Source organism: Cryptomeria japonica, chromosome 3, assembly GCF_030272615.1.
Source record: "Cryptomeria japonica chromosome 3, Sugi_1.0, whole genome shotgun sequence".
NCBI classification, from domain to species: domain Eukaryota; kingdom Viridiplantae; phylum Streptophyta; class Pinopsida; order Cupressales; family Cupressaceae; genus Cryptomeria; species Cryptomeria japonica.
Genome location: NC_081407.1, coordinates 157,986,727 through 158,007,222, shown reverse-complemented (window position 1 = coordinate 158,007,222; position 20,496 = coordinate 157,986,727). Strand labels below are relative to the sequence as shown.

At 35.4% G+C, this 20,496-nt stretch overlaps 1 non-coding gene across 1 annotated transcript; it reads right to left on the bottom strand.

Annotated features, from left to right (window-relative positions):
- Positions 1-326: 326 nt before the first annotated feature.
- On the bottom strand, positions 327-400 carry TRNAT-AGU (transfer RNA threonine (anticodon AGU)). Its single transcript has one exon. It is a non-coding gene; the product is annotated as a tRNA-Thr (tRNA).
- Positions 401-20,496: the final 20,096 nt, after the last annotated feature.

Here is a 20,496-nt window from a genome sequence, read left to right as displayed (position 1 = left end):
TTTGCTTTAAAATTGTTTGTGCAAATGAAATTTTTAAAATTGTAAGAACTATTGTATAGAATGAACATATAAAATCAGACACATGCAAATGTTGCATAAAAAAAGAATCCTCATATCTAGAAGAAAGATCACACCTACAAATTTTACACAATTCTAATTGCATATTTATAATTGAAAAGACTTAAAATAATGAGGTAAAAATTAAGGAATATTTCAGATGTCAATTTGAACCGCGAGGTAATCTGCATTAAGATAAATTGAGGGGCATCATTTAAAATTTTATAAATCTTCTCTATGTTGTGGCCAAATGATAAGCAACGTGTTGGTGCTTTCAATGAGAGTTGAACTCATGACCTCCCGCTTACTAAACGGGTGCTCTAACCAACTGAGCTATGAAAGCAATTGACAATCCTAATCAAAAATATGTATAGAATTAATTAAAAATGTCCCAAATTTGATTTCCGTTCCACTGGCTACAATTCGTAGACTTTCCCAATGTTTATCTGTATCTTATTGAATTAAAACGATATAACTATGATTCAAATTAATTTATCATTCAAATGTATATATTTATATTTTGATTTAATATCCTCCCAAAGGGTATAGTAAATTTTTTTTATTCCCAATCAGTTTTTTTTAAGTTAAATGTACTTTTAATAGTTTTATGTCACATGGTTCTTATATTCAATTAGTGGTTTTTATTTAGGGTTGATATTATTATGTAATTTATATTTCTCATTTAATAGTTCTTTTTTACAAGTTTCTAAATAATATGTTTCTAAATAATATTGAAAGGGTGAAACATGTAGTTGTAGTATTTATTGTTATTTATTTTGGTTTTATTTTGATTGTTTATTTTAATACAATTTAAATTTAAAATTGTATATCTATGTGTAAATTTTATCATATTTGAAGTTCTCACTTCTTACTGTTCTAGATTAAACTCTCATATTTATTATTTAGACTTCTATCAAATTTGCTAGTATAATTTTGGTCCTAAAGCTAACTTGATTTAAACTAGTCACTGTAATAATATCCTAGATTAAATCATTTTCAAAAGTAACAAATGCAAAAAATTATTCCACAAATTGACCAAAAAAATACAATGACTACACAGCGAGCATTTATCATGAAACCTCCAAGAATTATTAAAAGATTCTCAAATTGTTAATTATCCATCTTAACTATATTATTAAACTTCTAAGATTAATTTTGTTGATAAATCCTTTCTACAACTTGAGGCAATCAAATCAGAAAATTATACAGATTGTGTAGAAATAGCAAGCTAGGAAATTATCAACACAAGTGAATTTAAGTATTTCTAAATAAAAATGTGACACATATGATTTGTCCTTTCTCGCAGTTGTCGATGCATTCTATTCTTGTAATTTGCATATTTTTTCAATACAAGAAAAAAAATGATCTAGTTAGAATCATTCTAGCTAGGTTAGATGCAAGCCACAACTTTTTCAATTGGAAGTGTGTACTAAATGCATATTTTATATGACTTTCAATCCAATTATAACAAAAAAAAATTATCTGAAAAACTCATGTTTCAACAACTCCTACTTTTATAATAATATTTTTTTAAAAATATAACAATACCCTTTTGTAGATGTATAATTGAAGTTTTCTAAAATTAATATTTTTTAATATTTTAATTTGGTTTTATATTTATATTTTATTTTAATTGAAAGCAATCATCAACATTAAAATATAAAGATGGTTACCTTGTCAAGAAAAAATACCAAAATTTATTTAATTTTTTTGAAAAAAAAACGATGCAATAGAAAAAGGAATTTATGCCAAGATGATATAATTTTTTTCTATTTTGGATAAACAATTAAGACAAAGGGTGATGCCAAAAGAAAAGAGTTATATTTTAGTACATGCAAAATTTTAAATTTATTTAAAAACGTGTATTTATAAAAATAGTGAAAAAACATATCCATGCACTAAATTTTCAAGTTATCAATAAAAAAATTATATTCAAACTATTTTTAATTTTTTTTTTAAAATTAAAAACATAAAATACACACAAAAAAAAACCCATCTAATTAGTTTACATCATTTAAAATTTCAAAACATATATGTCACTTTCTAGTGATTCAATTTAAAAATTTGGATCAATGTTGTCCATTCCCTTTATAAAAGTGTGACACAACTTTGTACTTTTACCACACATTGTATTTTTTTAATTTTCTATCATAATAAGATGAAATCAGGTTTGAAACAAGGATTTACCTAGCAAGAGACTTTTGAGAATAGTGAACTCTCACACACAAGAAGGAAAGATTCATAAACCCAAAAACAACATTGAACAATGCTCCAAGAAATAGTTTTTCAAGAAGAGTACTTCTAAACAATACCTCTAGAACAACATGATTGTAAACAACAAACTGCAACCAAAATGACCCAATATGAAATTGGTGTTGTAAAAAAAGACACACCCTATTCATTATAAGAATTCATCAATCAAGGTCAATTCATAGCATCTTAGTATCACAACTTAAGTGCTAATTAATGAAAGGAGCAATGCATTGACATCTACAATCATCAAAATAACATAAACATAAACATCTACATCTCTACTTGCCACTTGGATTCTCTTCCAACTAGTTCAATATCATTAAATTTATTCAAGGGTTTAAAAGTAAAAGTTCAAAGTTGTGTCACACATTGATTCAATTTATCAGCACAAGTAAATTTAAGCATTTGCATTTGAAAATGAATTTTAATCAAACATACGGTCAATCTAAATTTATTCTAGTTAAATTAGATATGGACTACAAAATTTTCACCAAAAATGTCCACTAAATATATACACTAAAAATATACATTTCATTAGTTTACATAATTTTAAAATTCAAAGTAAAACTATATGTCACATTGTAGTGATTCAAGTTAAAAAGTTAGATCAATGTTGATTGTTTTGTTTATAAAAACGTGACACTTATTTTTTTGTGAATAAGTTCCTATATTACCATCTATGAAATAGTTACATATATTCATAAAAAAAGGTAGGTTAAAAGAGTCACACCCCAAAAGTGCAAATGAGGCAATAACCCAAAACAAAACAACAATACATAAAGACACTATGTGGTACTTAAGCAAGAGCAGTGGGAGAAGGTGGATCTTATTTGCCTTATTTACTACATACATCAATGGGGTTTGAAGTGTCTAGAATAGATTCCCTATCATTATTATCATTATCATCTTTTTTATATTATCTTTAGTAGTATAATATTAACATGAGAAATAGTAAGATTTAATCTAGAGAAATTGTCAGAGTCTAGCTAGCAAATGGCCCCACATCTGAACATCAAGGGAGATGTGGAATAATGGGTAGTGGGTTGCAACCATCCTTGCTAAGCACAAGATATAAAGAGGTTCCATGAAGTTCAAATAACACAAGTGGACAATATTTTCAAGACTATAATGCAAGGATCAAGACAACATCAAAATTTTAAAATCACAAATATTGGACTAGATTCTACAAGTATAGGATCGAACATAAACAAAGTTTGTGTAGTATCTTATTCTATCACAACTTTATTATATCACATCTCATATCAATAATTTAGAGAAAACCACTACTAGTATAAATTACAATCGAACGCTTCTATATCATAATTAAATCTTGTTGCAAATATGTTATTCAGATTGTCATTGATGTCAACTCTCTGGGTCGAATGTAGTCTAGTTGTGTACATAGTGGTCCGGTTGAGCACAAACTGTGTATATATAAGTTAGATGCTATGTTGATGGTCTGAATCTATCTACAGATGTTTCAGATGGAAAATAATGTTAGCATGATCTGGTTCTAGAGTATATGTGAATTTTGTTTGGTTCAGTCAAGTGTTGGGTTGTGTTAAGATGGTTAAGTGCAGAGTTTGTGCAGTTTCTGATGTTGCAAAGGAATGTGTTGCATTCCTCATCTTGCTAGTATTGTAAGGATGTTATGGATCATTGGATCATGTTCCCAGTATGTCTTAACTTCTTTTTTGGTGGTTTGTTTATTTCAGTTTTGGTCCGGATTAAAAATTTGTGTACATTGAGAAAACACTTTATGTGTGTGGTTGCATGTGGTGCACATAGAATCCCTTTGGAGATATTTTAGAAGGTATGTCGACTCAATATAGGTATCTACACGTCTTTTTGTGTTGCACATGAGTTGTATGAATCATTTTTGGGTCAATGGAAAATATACATGTTACATCTTCTTTAGGCTAACTTCATGAAGAATATTGTTGACCCAGTTCATATATATAGTGTAGATCAGTTGGTTTATAGTGAGTGCGACATGGAGATGATGTAGTAAGATATGTGATGCGAGTTTGAAGTGAAACATAGGTCCAAAAGTGTTATAATGTAGATTGAGTCAGATGAGCATTAATCATTGAATTATTATCAACATGTTGATAAATGACAGTCTCGGGCATGCAGTTCAATCTTTTATTCCTATTGTATCTAGAAGAATGTTTTGTACCTTGTCTCGAAGAAATGTTCTTCAGTTGTGCAAGTCCTTCTTTTGTATCTTTCTCTGAGGTAGTGTGTGTTAGTCTACAAGTCCAGAGCAGTGACCTCCTTGGCATATGGTCTGGATTATTGTAAACACTTGTTATACATATTATGAGCTTGAATCACACCGTGGTTTTCCCCATATTGGATTTTCCAGGTAAAAAATCTTGGTGTACTTGTGTGGATGCATTTTCTATTTTTTTCATTTACTTTCATGCACATTAATTGAATGGATATTATTGGTTAAGTGATTTAATTTGATAAAGTTTTAGTATATCCTGATTCACCCCCCTCTCAGCACCTAGTAGTGTTCAACAATTGGTATCAGAGCAAGGTTCCTAAAGAGATAGTTTAACCACTAAGATAGATCTGAGATTTGAAAACTATGTTTAAATATGAGGATATGGATGTGTAGCATCATAAATTGTAACTGGTCCAATTTACACCTCATGTTTGTGCTCCTACTTTAGCATGTCTTATCTCCATCCCCTCTCCGAGTCCGGTTTGACCCTATTCTCCAACTTTGATGTCATGAACAACATTTAGTGGGCCTCATCTTGGAGGTCCTTTCCACATTTCTCTTTATAGTGGTCCTATTTGTTGGAGGACCATGATGTGGAGTTCCCCGATCTAGAATAGGGTGCCTCAAAATACCCTAGTCCCCATCAAACAAGCCCTAATTTGAAATGGGGTTGGTCCTTTACCTCTCCAATGGTCCTTTACACCTGACCATTGGAGGTCAGCCTAATTTGTAATTTACCTAGGGATCCCCATATAAAGACATCCTATCAATTTATTTTCAACTAGTGAAGTAATTGAAGACTCCATCCTTATTATTTGTGCATATGTGAAGCATTCATCATCAAGCATCTTCAGAGATTCAAGGTTGCATATTCATCATTCAAGCATTGTGGAGTGAAGTTACATCAATCTTCATGTAAGCATGTGTGTGTGATTAGGGTTTTTCATGTCCATGTGTTTGTCATGCCATTACATTCAACATTAGTGATTACATTCAAAGAGCATTGCATCATCATCAACAATTACAGATCTGAGGTATATCTCCATAACATTTATTTTAGTATTTGCATTATTTCATTCAAGGTTAATTCCTAAACCAAGGTTTGACTTAAGCAAACCCCTATCTACAACATCTTTCCCTTTATTTTTGTGTGTAGGAAATAGTTGTAGGAGTTGTACTCGGTAATTCCAGTAGTATCGATAGTGATGAACAGGTTTAGCTTTCGATTCAATAGAAAATTCAAAGGAACATGACGGATATGTGCTACCCGTTCTCTAAAAACTAGGTCAAACTTCTAAGAACATGTTCCAAATCTATTCTTTTGCCCAAATCCCAGTCTATGGCTCTGTGGGACATCTGTAGCATTCTATATTAATCAATTTACTTCAATTATTAATAATTTTACCCTAATTTCATAACTACATTCCAAATTCAACTAAGAAAGAGGATAATCAATTCCAACTTGTTGAATCCAATCAGAATCTCAGCCTCTTTCCTCACTTGGACTGATTCTAGATCTTTGGGTTGAATCCTCTTTCAATGTATGTTGTGTTAATTGGGTCATTTAGTGGATTTACTTGGTGAAACCCTAATTCCCAATTTTTATACATTACATTTTGGTGAACCCGATGGCTTTCATGCTTAATTCTGATTTTTTGTCTTAGATCTGATTTGTATGCATTTTAGCTTTCAAATTTGCATTCATAGATCATGTTTTCCATTAAAAACATAAATTTAGAGATTAAAATCATAAAGAGCCTAATTTGTTTTGTTAGATTTGACTTGTGGGTTCCATAATTTTTCACTTGTATTTTCATATTTTATTTGAGGCATTCATAATGAAATTTAATATACCTGATTTTCTTGCTATTTCACATATGATTACATTTCTTTTTAGTTATATTTATCACAATCATGTGTTGGATAAAGGCTTCTTTCATTTTACATTACTTCTTTTCATTCATAATACTCTTGCATATTGCATCTTTAGGGTTTCAAAGATATTTCCTACTTCCAAATCATATCTCAAATCTTTTATCCATGTTATATATTATTTTATGATTACATTCTTAAGAACATGCATTACATGTGTAGATCGTACATAAAGGCTTTTGTAGACAATGATAATCCAAGAGATGAAATTGGAAAAGATAACACTTGTACCTCTCCTAGGGTATCTAATGTGAACGAGGAAAGTGCAAATCCTATCAATGATCTCTGTAATGGAAAGTAATAATTGAAGAGAAACATTCACACCATCCTCTTCTCATATGCATACTCTAGCACAAGGGGGCAAGATCAAAATGTTGGTTTACAAATCTCTTTAGATCCTCCTTATTCTCCTAGAGCTTATCTTAACCATCAAAAAATTTGTAGGGAAGATGATATTATGCATTTTATTCATGATCAATCTCCTCATATAATATTAAGCAGAGACGAAGCCTTAGATGATAATAACCTTCCTTCCCAACCTATCAAAGAGGATATGAATGATGGTGATAGAAAGGAGAATCTTCCTCCAAAGGATATTCCTTCTTCATCTAATTCTCCATTTGATCCTTTCATGTGCCATTACACTAATTTTTTTAAAGAGATTCATGATAATAGCCTTTCTTCTTCACAATTGAAACATTCTTATAAGAGTGGTTATAATGTACAATCTTGAAACACGGTTATAGGGGACAATAACTTGGATAATATGAACAAGGAATTCAAGTCCCTATAAACCCTCCTTCACAAGATAGTACATAAGGTCTTCACCTATGAATGATCTCGTTAGGATGCAAAAGCTTAAGGAGTGTAATAACCCACCTTACTTAACCCAACAAAATTTGACCACTTATTTTTTTTAAGTTAATCATTTGTGTTTGATTCGATCGCATACTCTGGGCATCCATCCATTAGGATTAGGCATTCATCCATCCGGGATGAGCATCTAACCATACGGGTTAGGCATCTGTCCATGCGGAGCAGAAGGTTTCATCTATCCGATATGAGATAGGAATCTACCCATACGGGGTAGGCATCTATCCAATTGGGATAGGAGGTGCTCTGGTCAGAGACTTAGACTCATCGGGACCATTCGGGTCCTGAGCCACTCACTAAGTACTACACTCTTCTAATAGGAGTGCACCGAGGTCGCCGTCCTTAGGAGAAATCAAAATAACATAATATAAGCTTGAATTCCGCCTCAGAATTTGGCTTAAAGCCTCGGGAAGTCAAGAGAATCCATACGGGATTCCTTCCGACTATGCATTGAATTACTTTTTCCTTTTTTTTATTATACTTATTTTTCAAATTAGGATTCTACTCAATCCTTCTTCTTACCAAACCTAGACCCCATCCACGAACGCATGAGTACTAGGGGCAACTTTGTCCCTAGACTGCCTACATACCTGTTTCAGCATGGGATCAAGACGTAAAGTATGTAGTTCTATTTTCTACTCTATGGTTTGATGTAAACTGATTAGTGGGTGCGCAACCCTTTCTAGGGTCAATGTCCCAGACAGTTTCTCTTTGGTTGCTACCCACAGTGGTAGCACTTAAGCAAAGGCTCAAGGTGGCCTATTGCTTGTGGCCTAAAACAACTAGATCCTAATACTTATCATAAGCGCCACCCTTGACCCAATTGTCAATCATCAACATCTCTTCAAGATTAAATCAATTTCATAAAAGTGTTTCACTCAATCAACCCTAAAACTGTGGTTTAGCTCAGCGGATGTAAAAATCATTTAAGGATTATCTTATTGAATTATCGATCCAAGGGGGATTACCTGCCCCTTGGATTTTAACTTCCAAGTGTCCCTTATTACTCCCTGACGATTTATAGGGACGATGTCATAGACGTTGTTGATGCAACTTTATTAGGTGTTAAGTGCAGTAGTTCAACACGACAACATTACCCGTAAGTGTGACCCAGAGGCACTGTATATACCGAACGCTGCTAGGTTTTGGTTTTTCCGACTTCCTTTATTTAGTTTTCTAACTAAGAAGCTATGAAAAACATCATGCTTGAAAACAATTATGAATTGAACGTACATAATTAGGCATTGCAAAGTTTAATTAATTGAAATAATTACCTCGATGAACCACGTGGAATAAAAACCATAGCTAAACTATTTAATATTTAGAACTTGAAATATAACTCGCATAATAATGACAATTATGAGACTTAAGTTGGTGTAAATAAATATTCATTTTGGATATTATTACACTTTACTTAAATTAACTTAGGATAATGCATCTCTTCGTAGTTTGGATTTGAGACACTTAGGGAAGTGTGCACATAGGGATAGAGCTTGTAGGAGAAATTCCACCTTTTGTGGTCTTATTTTGCTGTTACACTCCACATTCGGTGGGTCATCCACCTCTTGTGGAATATTATATTATTTCTCCTACCTACCCTTAGTATTTCTTACCTACCCTTGTTTCTCATTGAGCCACATGCCATAATTGTGTTCTCATACATCCATATGGCCTTGCCTATATAAGCAAGCCTATATTCATTGTATTGGTTAATCCAGTTGATCATTTGCATATTGAAGAGAATACAGTTTGTTCTTGTCATTCTATTATCTCTCTTTTTATGCTTTTCATTGTGCCCTTGATCTTGGCAAAATCCTACATGGTATCAGAGCTATTGGGGCTTCATTGATTAGTTTTTTGGAGACATTTTGGAGGCTTCTATTTTTGGATTTGGGGATCTTCATTTTTGGGGGCATCGTACAGTGATTTGGACATCACCGTTGAATCCGGGAGGCCGTTTCCATGAATTTTGACTATAAAGTCGACCTACTTTGGTGAATTTTTTTTTTCCCCATTTTGGCTATTATTGTACGGATTTTGAATTTTTTTTAATTATTTTCTGAAAAAAAAAGAAATTTTTTGAAATAAAAGCGATAAAAAAAAATAAAAAAAAATTATTTTTTGTTGTTTTGGGGGTCCGTAGACCCCCTCGTACTCTGTCGTACCCTGCAGGTCCGTCGCCTGACTGTACTTTACAGCACCTGTCGGCCCGTACTCCTCCAGAGTCTCTCGCCGCCACCGCCGAGTACCTTCCGCCGCCTCGCTCCGCACGCCGCCGCCTCGCTCCGCACGTCGCCGACCGCTCTATCTCCTGCCGACAGCTCTGAACTCCCGCCGGCCCCCTCGGCTCCCGGCTCGCCAGTATCTCCACCCGCCGGCGACGCCTCCCTCCTGTCTATAGGGAAACCGACGGAACCCACGCCTGCCACGTGGCAGGCGGCCACTGGCCCGCAGTCTGCAGTCCATATGCCCAGACCCCGCCACGCGGCACACATGCAACACAGTCAACTGCCATGTCACCCGCCACGCAGAGCTGACGCAGACTGCCACATCAGCCTATCTGTACGGTACAGACGCCCAGTCAGCAGGGAGGCGAAGTTTTCGCGACGATCATACGACCATCAAATTTAAGCTAGTAAATTGCTGATGTCAGCACCACATCAGCAGACTTTTGAAAATTTTTGACCCCCTCTCCATTGAGCTTTTCAGTTTTGCAGTCCAACTTTGAAAGGCCATATCTTGCTCATTTTTGCTCCTTTTTTGGTGCAATTTTTTTTGAAATGGGCTAAAATTTCGTGATCTTCATAGTGGTGTGGTTATTTTCTGATTTTGGTGCACAGTTTTTTTGAAATTTTTGGATTCTCTCATTTGTACCTGTCCAATCCTCAATTCTGCAACTTCAAAGGCCTTGTTTGAGCTCATACGACCTCCTTTTCAAGTGCCCTTTTTTTTGAAAGTGCATGTTTTTTTGTCTACTTTCATAATCTATGATCAGATTTCAAAGATTTTGAGTGGAAATTGTACTTTCAGATATTGGTCTTATTTGGCCTATTAGGTACTTGTAATGTGCTTGGATCTTAGTTTAGATCTCTTGCATTATCAGTTTGAGTCTCTTTTGGCCTTATTGAGGTAGTTGTAAAATTATAATCAGAAGTCCACTTTGCCATTTTTTGCAAGTGGCCCATTGTATACGCACTAATTATAAAGTGCCAAATCATCACTTTGGGGGGGGGGGGTTCTTTGATTGAGTGAATCTGGGGGGGGGTGTCTTGTGTGATTGTGCCTCTCTTTGTGCTCTTTCCATTTTTTTTGCAATGAGTCCTCATAAATTTCCACCTTTAACTCCACATAATTATGCATCATGGAAAATTAAAGTTTGGAGTCAATTAATGGAAAAGGGTCTCACGCATTACATAGATGGAACAATAATAGCACCACCTAATCCTAAGGCTGATCCTAATGCTCAATTAGAATGGCTCACTAAGAATTGCATGGCTCTTGGAACTTTGCGCAAGTATGTATCAGATGATCTCATCTTTCACATTGAGAAGTGTACAACAATCAAAGAGGCTTGGGATATGTTTCAGAAATTATATGGTCAAGTTGATGAAATCAGAGGTTATAAGATTGACAATGAGCTCACCAACTTGGATCCCAAGAGTTTTGATACAATCCAAGATTATGTCACCAAAGCAAATGAGCTAAGAGAAAAGCTTAAGGATTGTGGAATTGACAAAAAGGATGCTTAGTTGATATTCAACTTGTTGGACAAGCTTGCACTAGAATATGCAGCATTTGTGTCTAGCTTCCAAACTCATCGTTTGACAGTGGGGAGTTCCTATGTTATGCCTTCATTTGATTCTTTCACATAAATGTTAATATTGGAACAATCTAAGTTGTTGAACATGGGACTTCTTAAGTCTTCAAAGTCCAAGGCTTTGGTGGCTAATCAAGGGAATCAAGGAAGTCAAGGCAAAGATTCCAACAAGAAGAAAAAGCACTCTAAGTCTAAGCCACACCAAGAAAAAGGACAATCATCCTCTCCATCACAAGGCGATTTTTCATCCTCTTCCAAGAAGGGGACACCACCTAAGAAGGATAAACCAACTTGTGCATATTGCAAGAAGTATGGTCATGATGAGCATCGATGCCACACAAAGAAAGTTGATGAGTTAACTAATCTTCTTAAGAAAAACAACATCAACTTGCCATCCGCCTACACAAAGAAGGATTCATCTCCTTCGTCTTCCTCATAGTCTAAGGGAAAAGGGCAAGCATTTGTGGCTACAACAAGTTCTTCACAGCAATGGATACTTGACTCGGGTGCCTCATATCACATGGGTTCTACAAAGGAGCAGTTTTCTTCATTGGAGCCATCTAAGGTACCTCACATTTACATAGGTGATGATACACAAGTAGAGGTTGAAGGGAAAGGTGTAGTTGACATGGATGAAGGAACATTTGAGAATGTTCTCTATGTTCCTAACTTGTCTACCAACCTTCTCTCTATCTACCAAATCACTCACTATGGGAATGGGAAAAAGGTTGAGTTTACACCAGATTCAGTTGTGGTAAAGGAACTTGATGATGATGCCTTGGTAGCAGTGGGACAAGTCAATGACAACTCAAGGCTTTATTCATTCTCCCACTTTGTGCCAAGTTCACCTTCTAGGGCCTTGCTTACTCATTCAAATTTAGAAAGTAAGCTATGGCATGAGCGGTTTGGTCACCTCAACTACCGCTATCTTCAGCAGCTCAGCACTAAAGACATGGTCACAGGTCTACCTCGAATCAATTTTTCAGAGGGTGTATGTTTAGGTTGTTCCATGGGCAAGCATCCCGAAGAGAAGTTTGATAAAGGGAAAGCTTGGAGAGCTTTGGAAGTTCTTCAACTTGTTCACAATGATGTAGCAGGTCCATTTCCAACACCTTCATTTAGTAAGGCCCGCTATGTTCTCACCTTCATTGATGACTACTCCCACTTCACTTGGGTCTACTTTCTTATCCATAAGAGTGAAGTATTTGACAGATTTCAGGACTTCAAGACTCGTGTGGAGAAGCAATCAGGGAAAGTGGTCAAGATTCTTCACACAGATAATGGAAGGGAATATGTGAACAAAAGACTTGAAGAATTTTGTACATTTGAGGGGATTGATCTTCAACATTTTGTCACATACACTCCAGAGTAGAACGGGGTTGCAGAATGCAAGAATAGAACTCTCAAAGAAATGGCTAGCTGTATGATCCATGCACGTTCTCTTGATCCCGCCTTTTGGGCAGAGGCTATCAGTTGTGCCACACACATCCAGAATTGGGTTCCTCACAAAGATTTACAAGGTATTACTCCTTTTGAAGCTTGGGCTGGTAGGAAACCGATTGTGAGACATTTCAGAGTCTTTGGGTGCCCAGCATGGGCTTGCATACCTCTGCAGAAACGCAAGGCATTGGAACCTCAGAGTTGGTCTTGCATATTTGTTGGATATCCTGAGGGTGTTAAGGCATACAGATTGATGGATCCTGGGACACATGAGGTTTTCATTGAGAGGAGTGTTCACTTTGAGGAAAGCTCTCCTAGCTTAGCCTCTCTATCTCCTCCACCTTCCTCCATTGTGGATAGTGATGTTAGTGATTCAGATGATGAGACTCCTACAACTCCGACTCGTAGGGTTACACCTCCGCAGGGTCCACTTGCAGTTGAGGAGCCTCATTCTCCACCTCCACCTAGACCTCATTGGGCTCGACAAACGCTTGAGTCTGCGGGTTCTCTTATTGGGGATCCTTCAAATACATGGAGAACTCAACCATAGCATCAGGATCTTCTACATGCATTCATTGCTACTGCTTCCGATCCATAGACATTTAGGGAAGCATCAGGGGTTCCTGAGTGGGACCAAGCTATGGAGGAAGAGTATAGTTCCTTGATGAGGAACAACACATGGGATTTAGTCCATCTCCCTAAGGGGAGAAAGATGGTTCGATGTAAGTGGATCTATCGGACCAAGTTTGCAGTGGATGGTAGTGTGGATAAGTATAAGGCTCGGCTTGTTGCAAAAGGTTTCTCTCAGGTTGCAGGTGTTGACTATATTGAGACCTTTGCACCCATAGCCAAGATGAACTCCATTTGTTTGACACTTGCTATTGCTGCAGCTCATGGTTGGGTTGTACATCAGATGGATGTGAAGAGTGCTTTTCTTCATGGTGATCTTGATGAGGAGATTTATATGGAGCAGCCACAGGGTTTCATCCAAGATACTTCCTTGGTTTGCAAAGTAAGGAAATCTCTCTATGGCCTTAAGCAGGCCCACAGGGCTTGGTATGCCAAGATGGATTCCTTTCTTCTCTTCGCAGGGTTCACCAGGTGTACTAAATGTTCCTCCTCATTCCTAGAGTAAATCAATATGTCATCTAGAAATACCAAAACAAATTTGTCCAAGTAGTCATGGAGTACACTATTCATTAGGTTCATAAATGCAGCTAGGGCATTGGTTACACAAAAAGGAACTACTGTGAATTCATAATGCCCATATCTAGTCCTTAAAGCTATCTTCGGAATGTCCTCCTCCTTAATTCTGAGTTGATGATATCCTGATCAGAGGTCTATCTTCGAGAAAAATGCTTCTCCTTTCATTTGGTCAAAAAGATCCTCTATTTGAGGTAAGGGATACCTATTCTTTATTGTGACCTTGTTCAACATCCTATAGTCGATGCATAGTCTTAAGGTTCCATCCTTCTTCTTAACGAATAAGACTGGTGCTCCCCATGGTGATACACTTGGGCTTATTAATCCCTTAGCTAAGAGTTCCTCTAATTGCATTTTGAGCTCTTGTAATTTAGTTGTGTTCATTCGGTAAGGTGCCCTTGATACTGGTTTAGCTCCTGGTAGTAAGTCGATAGAAAAGTCAAACTTCCTTTTAGGGGGTAAGCCGGGTAATTATTCTGGAAATACATCCTTGAATTCTCTTAAGAAAGGGATATTTTCAAAGGTTGGGTTATTTTCCTCTTTTCCTTCATCAATTTCAACCATATAGATTAGGCCTCCTCATCTTCTTTCCTTTTTTAATTGCATGGCTGATATGGTTTTATACTAATGGGGCTAAACTTTCCTTGGATTTTGACCCTTTCACCCCCCATCATCCAAGCATTCAACAACTTTGTTATAGCAATCTACATTAGCTTGATGATCTATTAACCAACTCATTCCAATAATTACATCATATAATCCTAGGGATTCCACATAGAGATCTACCCTTGTTTCAAACTCAGGAAATTGTACCCTTGCCCTCGGTAAACACTTAGTTACTTCCCTAGTTGCCTTATCCCCATATTAAACCATCCATGATGACTCCATTTGATTAACTTTTAATGCATATTTTCTTATTAATTCAGGTGAGATGAAACATTTAGATGACCCAGTGTCAATTAGAATTGAAGTTGGTTGCTCAAATAGTGTGCCTGTAGTTTCCACGGGAACATTTTGGAATCTTGCTCTTCGGTCCCTAATGGCTGCATGAATCCTTTGTTGGGGTCCTTTTTGTGGTTGGCTGGCCCTAATCTGACCTTGCATCCTAGGACATTTCTCTAGCAAAATGGTTTCCTCCACACATAAAGCATCCACCTGGAGGACCCCTCCTACCTTGATTGCTAGGGGGATCATTCCTTGTTTCATTGGCCCTGGGTGGATAAGTTATCCTATTCTGCTGGTCATTCCTATTATAGTTGCCTCTATTATTATTGCCCCTATTATTATTATTATTTCCATTCCTCTGATACTGATTAGGGGGTGGCCTTCTTTTGGAAGAATTATTCCTTTGACCTTTGTTGAAGTTAGTGTTCCCCTTGAATTCCTGCTTCCTTTTAAAAGAGTGGTTCCCATTATAGTTCTGCCCTGCTAGGGTTTGAATATTTCTCTCCTGCCTTAGGGACTTTTCAAGTACTTCGTTCATGTTTTTGGGTCCATGCATGTCAACCTTTGCCCCTATGTTGGTATTTAGTACCAACATGAACTTCCTCGCTTGGCCTTCTTCATCTTTCTAGTACATAGGTACGTACTTAAGTAATTTGGTGAACTTATCCCAATATTGTTGGACTGATAGGGGCCCTTGATGTAGATTATGGAATTCTGTCACCTTCTCATCAAAGAACAATTGAGGGAGCCACCTTTTTCGAAAGTGGTGAACAAATATCATCCCATGTGATCGTATCCCTGCTATACCCATTTTGCTCCTTGGTGTTGGTCCACCAACTAGCTGCCTCCCTTGTGAGTTGATAGGAACCCAATAAGGCCTTGGTTGTTTCGCTAAAATCTCTTAGTTCAAAATACTTTTCCATTTTATTTAACCAATTCTCTGCTCCACCAATTTGCCTCCCATCGAACTTAGGAGGGGTGATTTTTTCAAATCCTTGGAGAGTTCCAATATGTTATTTTCTTTTCTATTGCCCATCATAATCCCTTGATTGCTACCAGGGTTCCCATTTTCAGTTCCACTTCGATTTTCAATGTCATTCTACCTTGCCCTAAGGTCCTGCATTGATTGTTCCAAGAAGTTGATTTTATCCCTTTGTTCGGTTAGTAGGTTGATTATAGCCTCGACCCCATCTTCGTTATTCCCTGGGTTATGTTGATCCCCTTTAGGGTCTTCCTCATGGTTTTCTTCATGGTTTTCTTCATGATTTTCCTCATGGTTAGCTTCCCTTTGTCTCCTAGTGGTAGTACATCTTCCATTACCCCTTCCTCTTCCTCTTCCTCTAGCCATTCTAGGGTTTTACTTGAAAATTAAATTATGTAGTTAGTTCTTGATTTAAGATTTTATAATTTAATCTCTACCATTGCAAAACATTCCCTTATTTGTGTAAATTGAATTGAGCACAAGGCCTAGATTTGAACCTTTGCTCTGATACCACATGTAATAACCCACCTTACTTAACCCAACAAAATTTGACCACTTTTTTTTTTTTAAGTTAATCATTTGTGTTTGATTCAATCACATACTCTGGGCATCCATCCATTAGGATTAGGCATTCATCCATCTGGGATGAGCATCTAACCATACGGGTTAGGCATCTGTCCATACGAAGCAGAAGGTTTCATCTATCCAATACGGGATAGGCATCTACCCATACGAGGTAGGCATCTATCCAATTGGGATAGGAGGTTCTCTGGCCAGAGACTTAGACTCATCAGGACCATTCGAGTCCTGAGCCACTCACTAAGTACTACACTCTTCTAATAGGAGTGCACCAAGGTCGCCGTCCTTAGGAGAAATCAAAATAACATAATACAAGCTTGAATTCTGCCTCAGAATTTGGCTTAAAGCCTCGGGAAGTCAAGATAATCCATACGGGGATTCCTTCCGACTATGCATTGAATTACTTTTTCCATTTTTAATTATACTTATTTTTCAAATTAGGATTCTACTCAATCCTTCTTCTTACCAAACCTAGACCCCATCCACGAACACCTGAGTACTAGGGGCAACTTCGTCTCTAGACTGCCTACATACCCGTTTCGGCACGGGATCAAGGCGTAAAGTATGTAGTTCTATTTTCTACTCTATGGTTTGATGTAAACTAATTAGTGGGTACGCAACCCTTTCTAGGGTCAATGTCCCAGACAGTTTCTCTATGGTTGCTACCCACGGTGGTAGCACTTAAGCAAAGGCTCAAGGTGGCCTAAAACAACTAGATCCTAATACTTATCATAAGTGTCACCCTTGACCCAATTGTCAATCGTCACCATCTCTTCAAGATTAAATCAATTTCATAAAAGAATTTCACTCAATAAATCCTAAAGGGGGTTTACTATGGTTTAGCTCAGTGGATGTAAAAATCATTTAAGGATTATCTTATTAAGTTATCGATCCAAGGGGTATTACCCGCCCCTTGCATTTTAACTTCCAAGTGTCCCTTATTACTCCCTGACGATTTATAGGGACGATGCCACAAATGTCGTTGATGCAACTTTATTAGGCATTAAGTGCAGTAGTTCAACACGATGATATTACCCGTAAGCGTGACCCAAAGGCACTGTATATACCAAACACTGCTAGGTTTTGGTTTTTCCGACTTCCTTTATTTAGTTTTCTAACTAAGAAGCTATTAAAAACATCATGCTTGAAAACAATTATGAATTGAACGTACATAATTAGACATTGCAAAGTTTAATTAATTGAAATAATTACCTCGATGAACCACGTGGAATAAAAACCATAGCTAAACTATTTAATATTCAAAACTTGAAATATAACTCGCATAATAATGACAATTATGAGACTTGCATATTAATAATTAACGTGTAACTTGCATGAAGATGATGAAGATGTTAATAAATGCAATTAATGTATAAGTAATTCACATGAAGCAAGGATAGTGTAAGTTACATGCAAGGTTAAGCAATGTGTTTATTTCTATCATGAGAATAATCACTTATAGAGTCATTAGTTCAAAAATAGCAATCAATTTAGACATTAGACAAATTTTGGACTAATCATAATGATATGAATTTAATTGTTTTTTGTAATGAGTCTAAAATGCCAACTAAGTGACCCAATAAATCTCAAATGGATGGAGAGATTCCAGTTATATACATTAATTTAAAACTATAAATTTATTACACAATGATCCTAATTATTTATAAATTTTCCTAAGTTTAATTTACTAACTTAAAAATTAACCTAAAGCAATTATTATCAATTTTTAATTTGTAATATATATATATATATATATATATATATATATATATAAAGGGCGAAACTTGTTTTAATAGTAAATGAGGAGTGACCACAGAGGTAGTGGAGGGTACCACTGCCCCGACGGTTACCTTATTTCTACCTTCCCCTGCACGTTGCCCAAAAATAATTTCACTTTGAAATGTGAATAAATTTCAACAATGCTGAATTTTTATTAAAATGCGAATGTAATTATTTATGTGTATAAAATATGGTAATTTATAAATGGGCATAATCTGAGTTTAATTAACTTTTTCATGAGAATAATAATAATATAAATAATAATGAGTAAATCTAATTAGGAAATTTATGATATAACTTTGATCTCAGGGGTTATAAACTGTTCGTGGATACACAGAGAAAGATCCCCCCCCTTTTTTTTGAAGGCTATTGGGATAAAGATGAAATCTTCACAATATAGTTGGAATTGAGGTAAATAGAGTTTTCTCAGGAAGAAATTATTTATAGTAAACACCTAAAAGTACACAGTTTTTGTCACAGAGAGAGATTTATACTTTATTTCCATAGAGAATAATGAATACAGTGGAGTTTATACTTTATTTCCAGATGTTTTCTGTTCACAGAGAAGTAAGACTGCTCTTAGAGGAGAATGAATTAATTAAGTAATTAAGATTTACACACGAATGATCCCATCTACATTCAGAGAGAGGAATGGAGTTTTTACTCACAGGAAAAATATTTAAATAACTTCATATACAGATGATCAAACTTGTATTCACATAGAGGTGAGATTTTATTTATTTTTTCACAGGGAAGTAAGAATTGATTTAAGAAATAAGATTTACATTCAAATTCCCATTCCAAGAGCGAGAGTAATGAATTTAAGAGAAGAATAATAAGGAACAAGATTCATACACAAGTGATTATCATTTAGTCACACAGAGAAGAGTTTAATCTCATAACAAGTAATTAAATAAGGGAAATATGATTTTTGCACAGATCTAGAAATTTTTTTGGAAAAGCAAAAAAAGCAAGATTTGATATTATTTTTTTTTAAAGAAAATTAAATAAATAATAAAGCTATCTTGTACATGCATTATATGAAAAGTACTTTTATCAATATTTATCCCTAAATAAGAAAAAAAAGATTTACAATCTAATTTTTTTTTTATAAAGAAAGATCTAGAAGCTATATTTTTTTGATAATATACCAATTTATCATATGTAAATGAGAGATGACAAAAGAAGAGAACTTGGCTTATCGAAGCTCAATGTTGAATCCTCTCCAATCTTCTAGCTATTGTTCTTAGATCCTTCCTTGCACCTTGAGAGAAATCTTCAAGAACAACTTAACAATCCTACAATGAAAATGTGACTACCAAGGAAGATCCTACTACTAACAACAAGGAAATTTGGGAAATTTTCTTCAAAACATAATCAACTCCCTCTTTTGAAAACTTGTATACAATATATAGGAAAAATCCCTTAATTCCACTATCTAGAGAAATTAATTAAGAGTGAGATTCTTTTCCAATATTGGACCCATACAAAATTGATTAATATCCTAGTGGGGGAGTTACATGCAAGGTATTGAAGATTCCTCTAGAAGCTTCTAATTCCTCCTACAACATGTGCCATAATTGGGAATAAAAATAAAAATAAATAATGCCTTTTGAATTATATTCTCCAAGTGTGTATGTGGGTCCATTATTTATTCTTTTATAATATTCATTCAATTATTTTCAATAGCTCAACCAAAAAAATATAATAGAATTGTATCAAATGAAAAGTGATAAAGGAGGGTTGTGACAAGGAGTATTTTGCAAAACATAAGCGCTATTGTCCATCTAAATTCATCAAATAATCCTTTTTACTCATATCATCAAACCCATGACCATCATGCCAATGATTGTCTTGATTTTCAGAAGGGAATACAATAACTCATTGATAATCTTGATTTTTAGAAGGGAATACAATAAATCATTGATAATGACACTATCAAAATCATAGAAGACAATCCTCCTCCTAGCGACCCTTGTCCTACATCTCAAGAAACAAGACCTACTCCTATTAATGATAAAGATAAATTAGCTACAAGAATCTTTTGGAGATTGAAGTATGTTAGAATGTTGTTTTCCCCTTTTATTAAACTTAATTATAATTATAAGAATACCGTGATAAACATTGTCTTTTTCATCGTTGTTATTCTCGTTCTCTTGGAAATTTTAAAGCTTTTAAAGAATTTGTCCAAGACCAATACAATTGAGCTTACATAGATCTTACAACCGATCTCACACTTTTTCTTGGTGAAGAAGTAGTGCCTTAATACTCCATTCACCCTTTCATGTTTCTCCTCGCCCTATGACACTAGTAGTTAACTTAATTGGGGGTTCTTTGTCACGAGTGGTGATTCTTTTTCAATAACAATCATCTTGGGGTAGTAAAATAATTCTTCCTTATTTC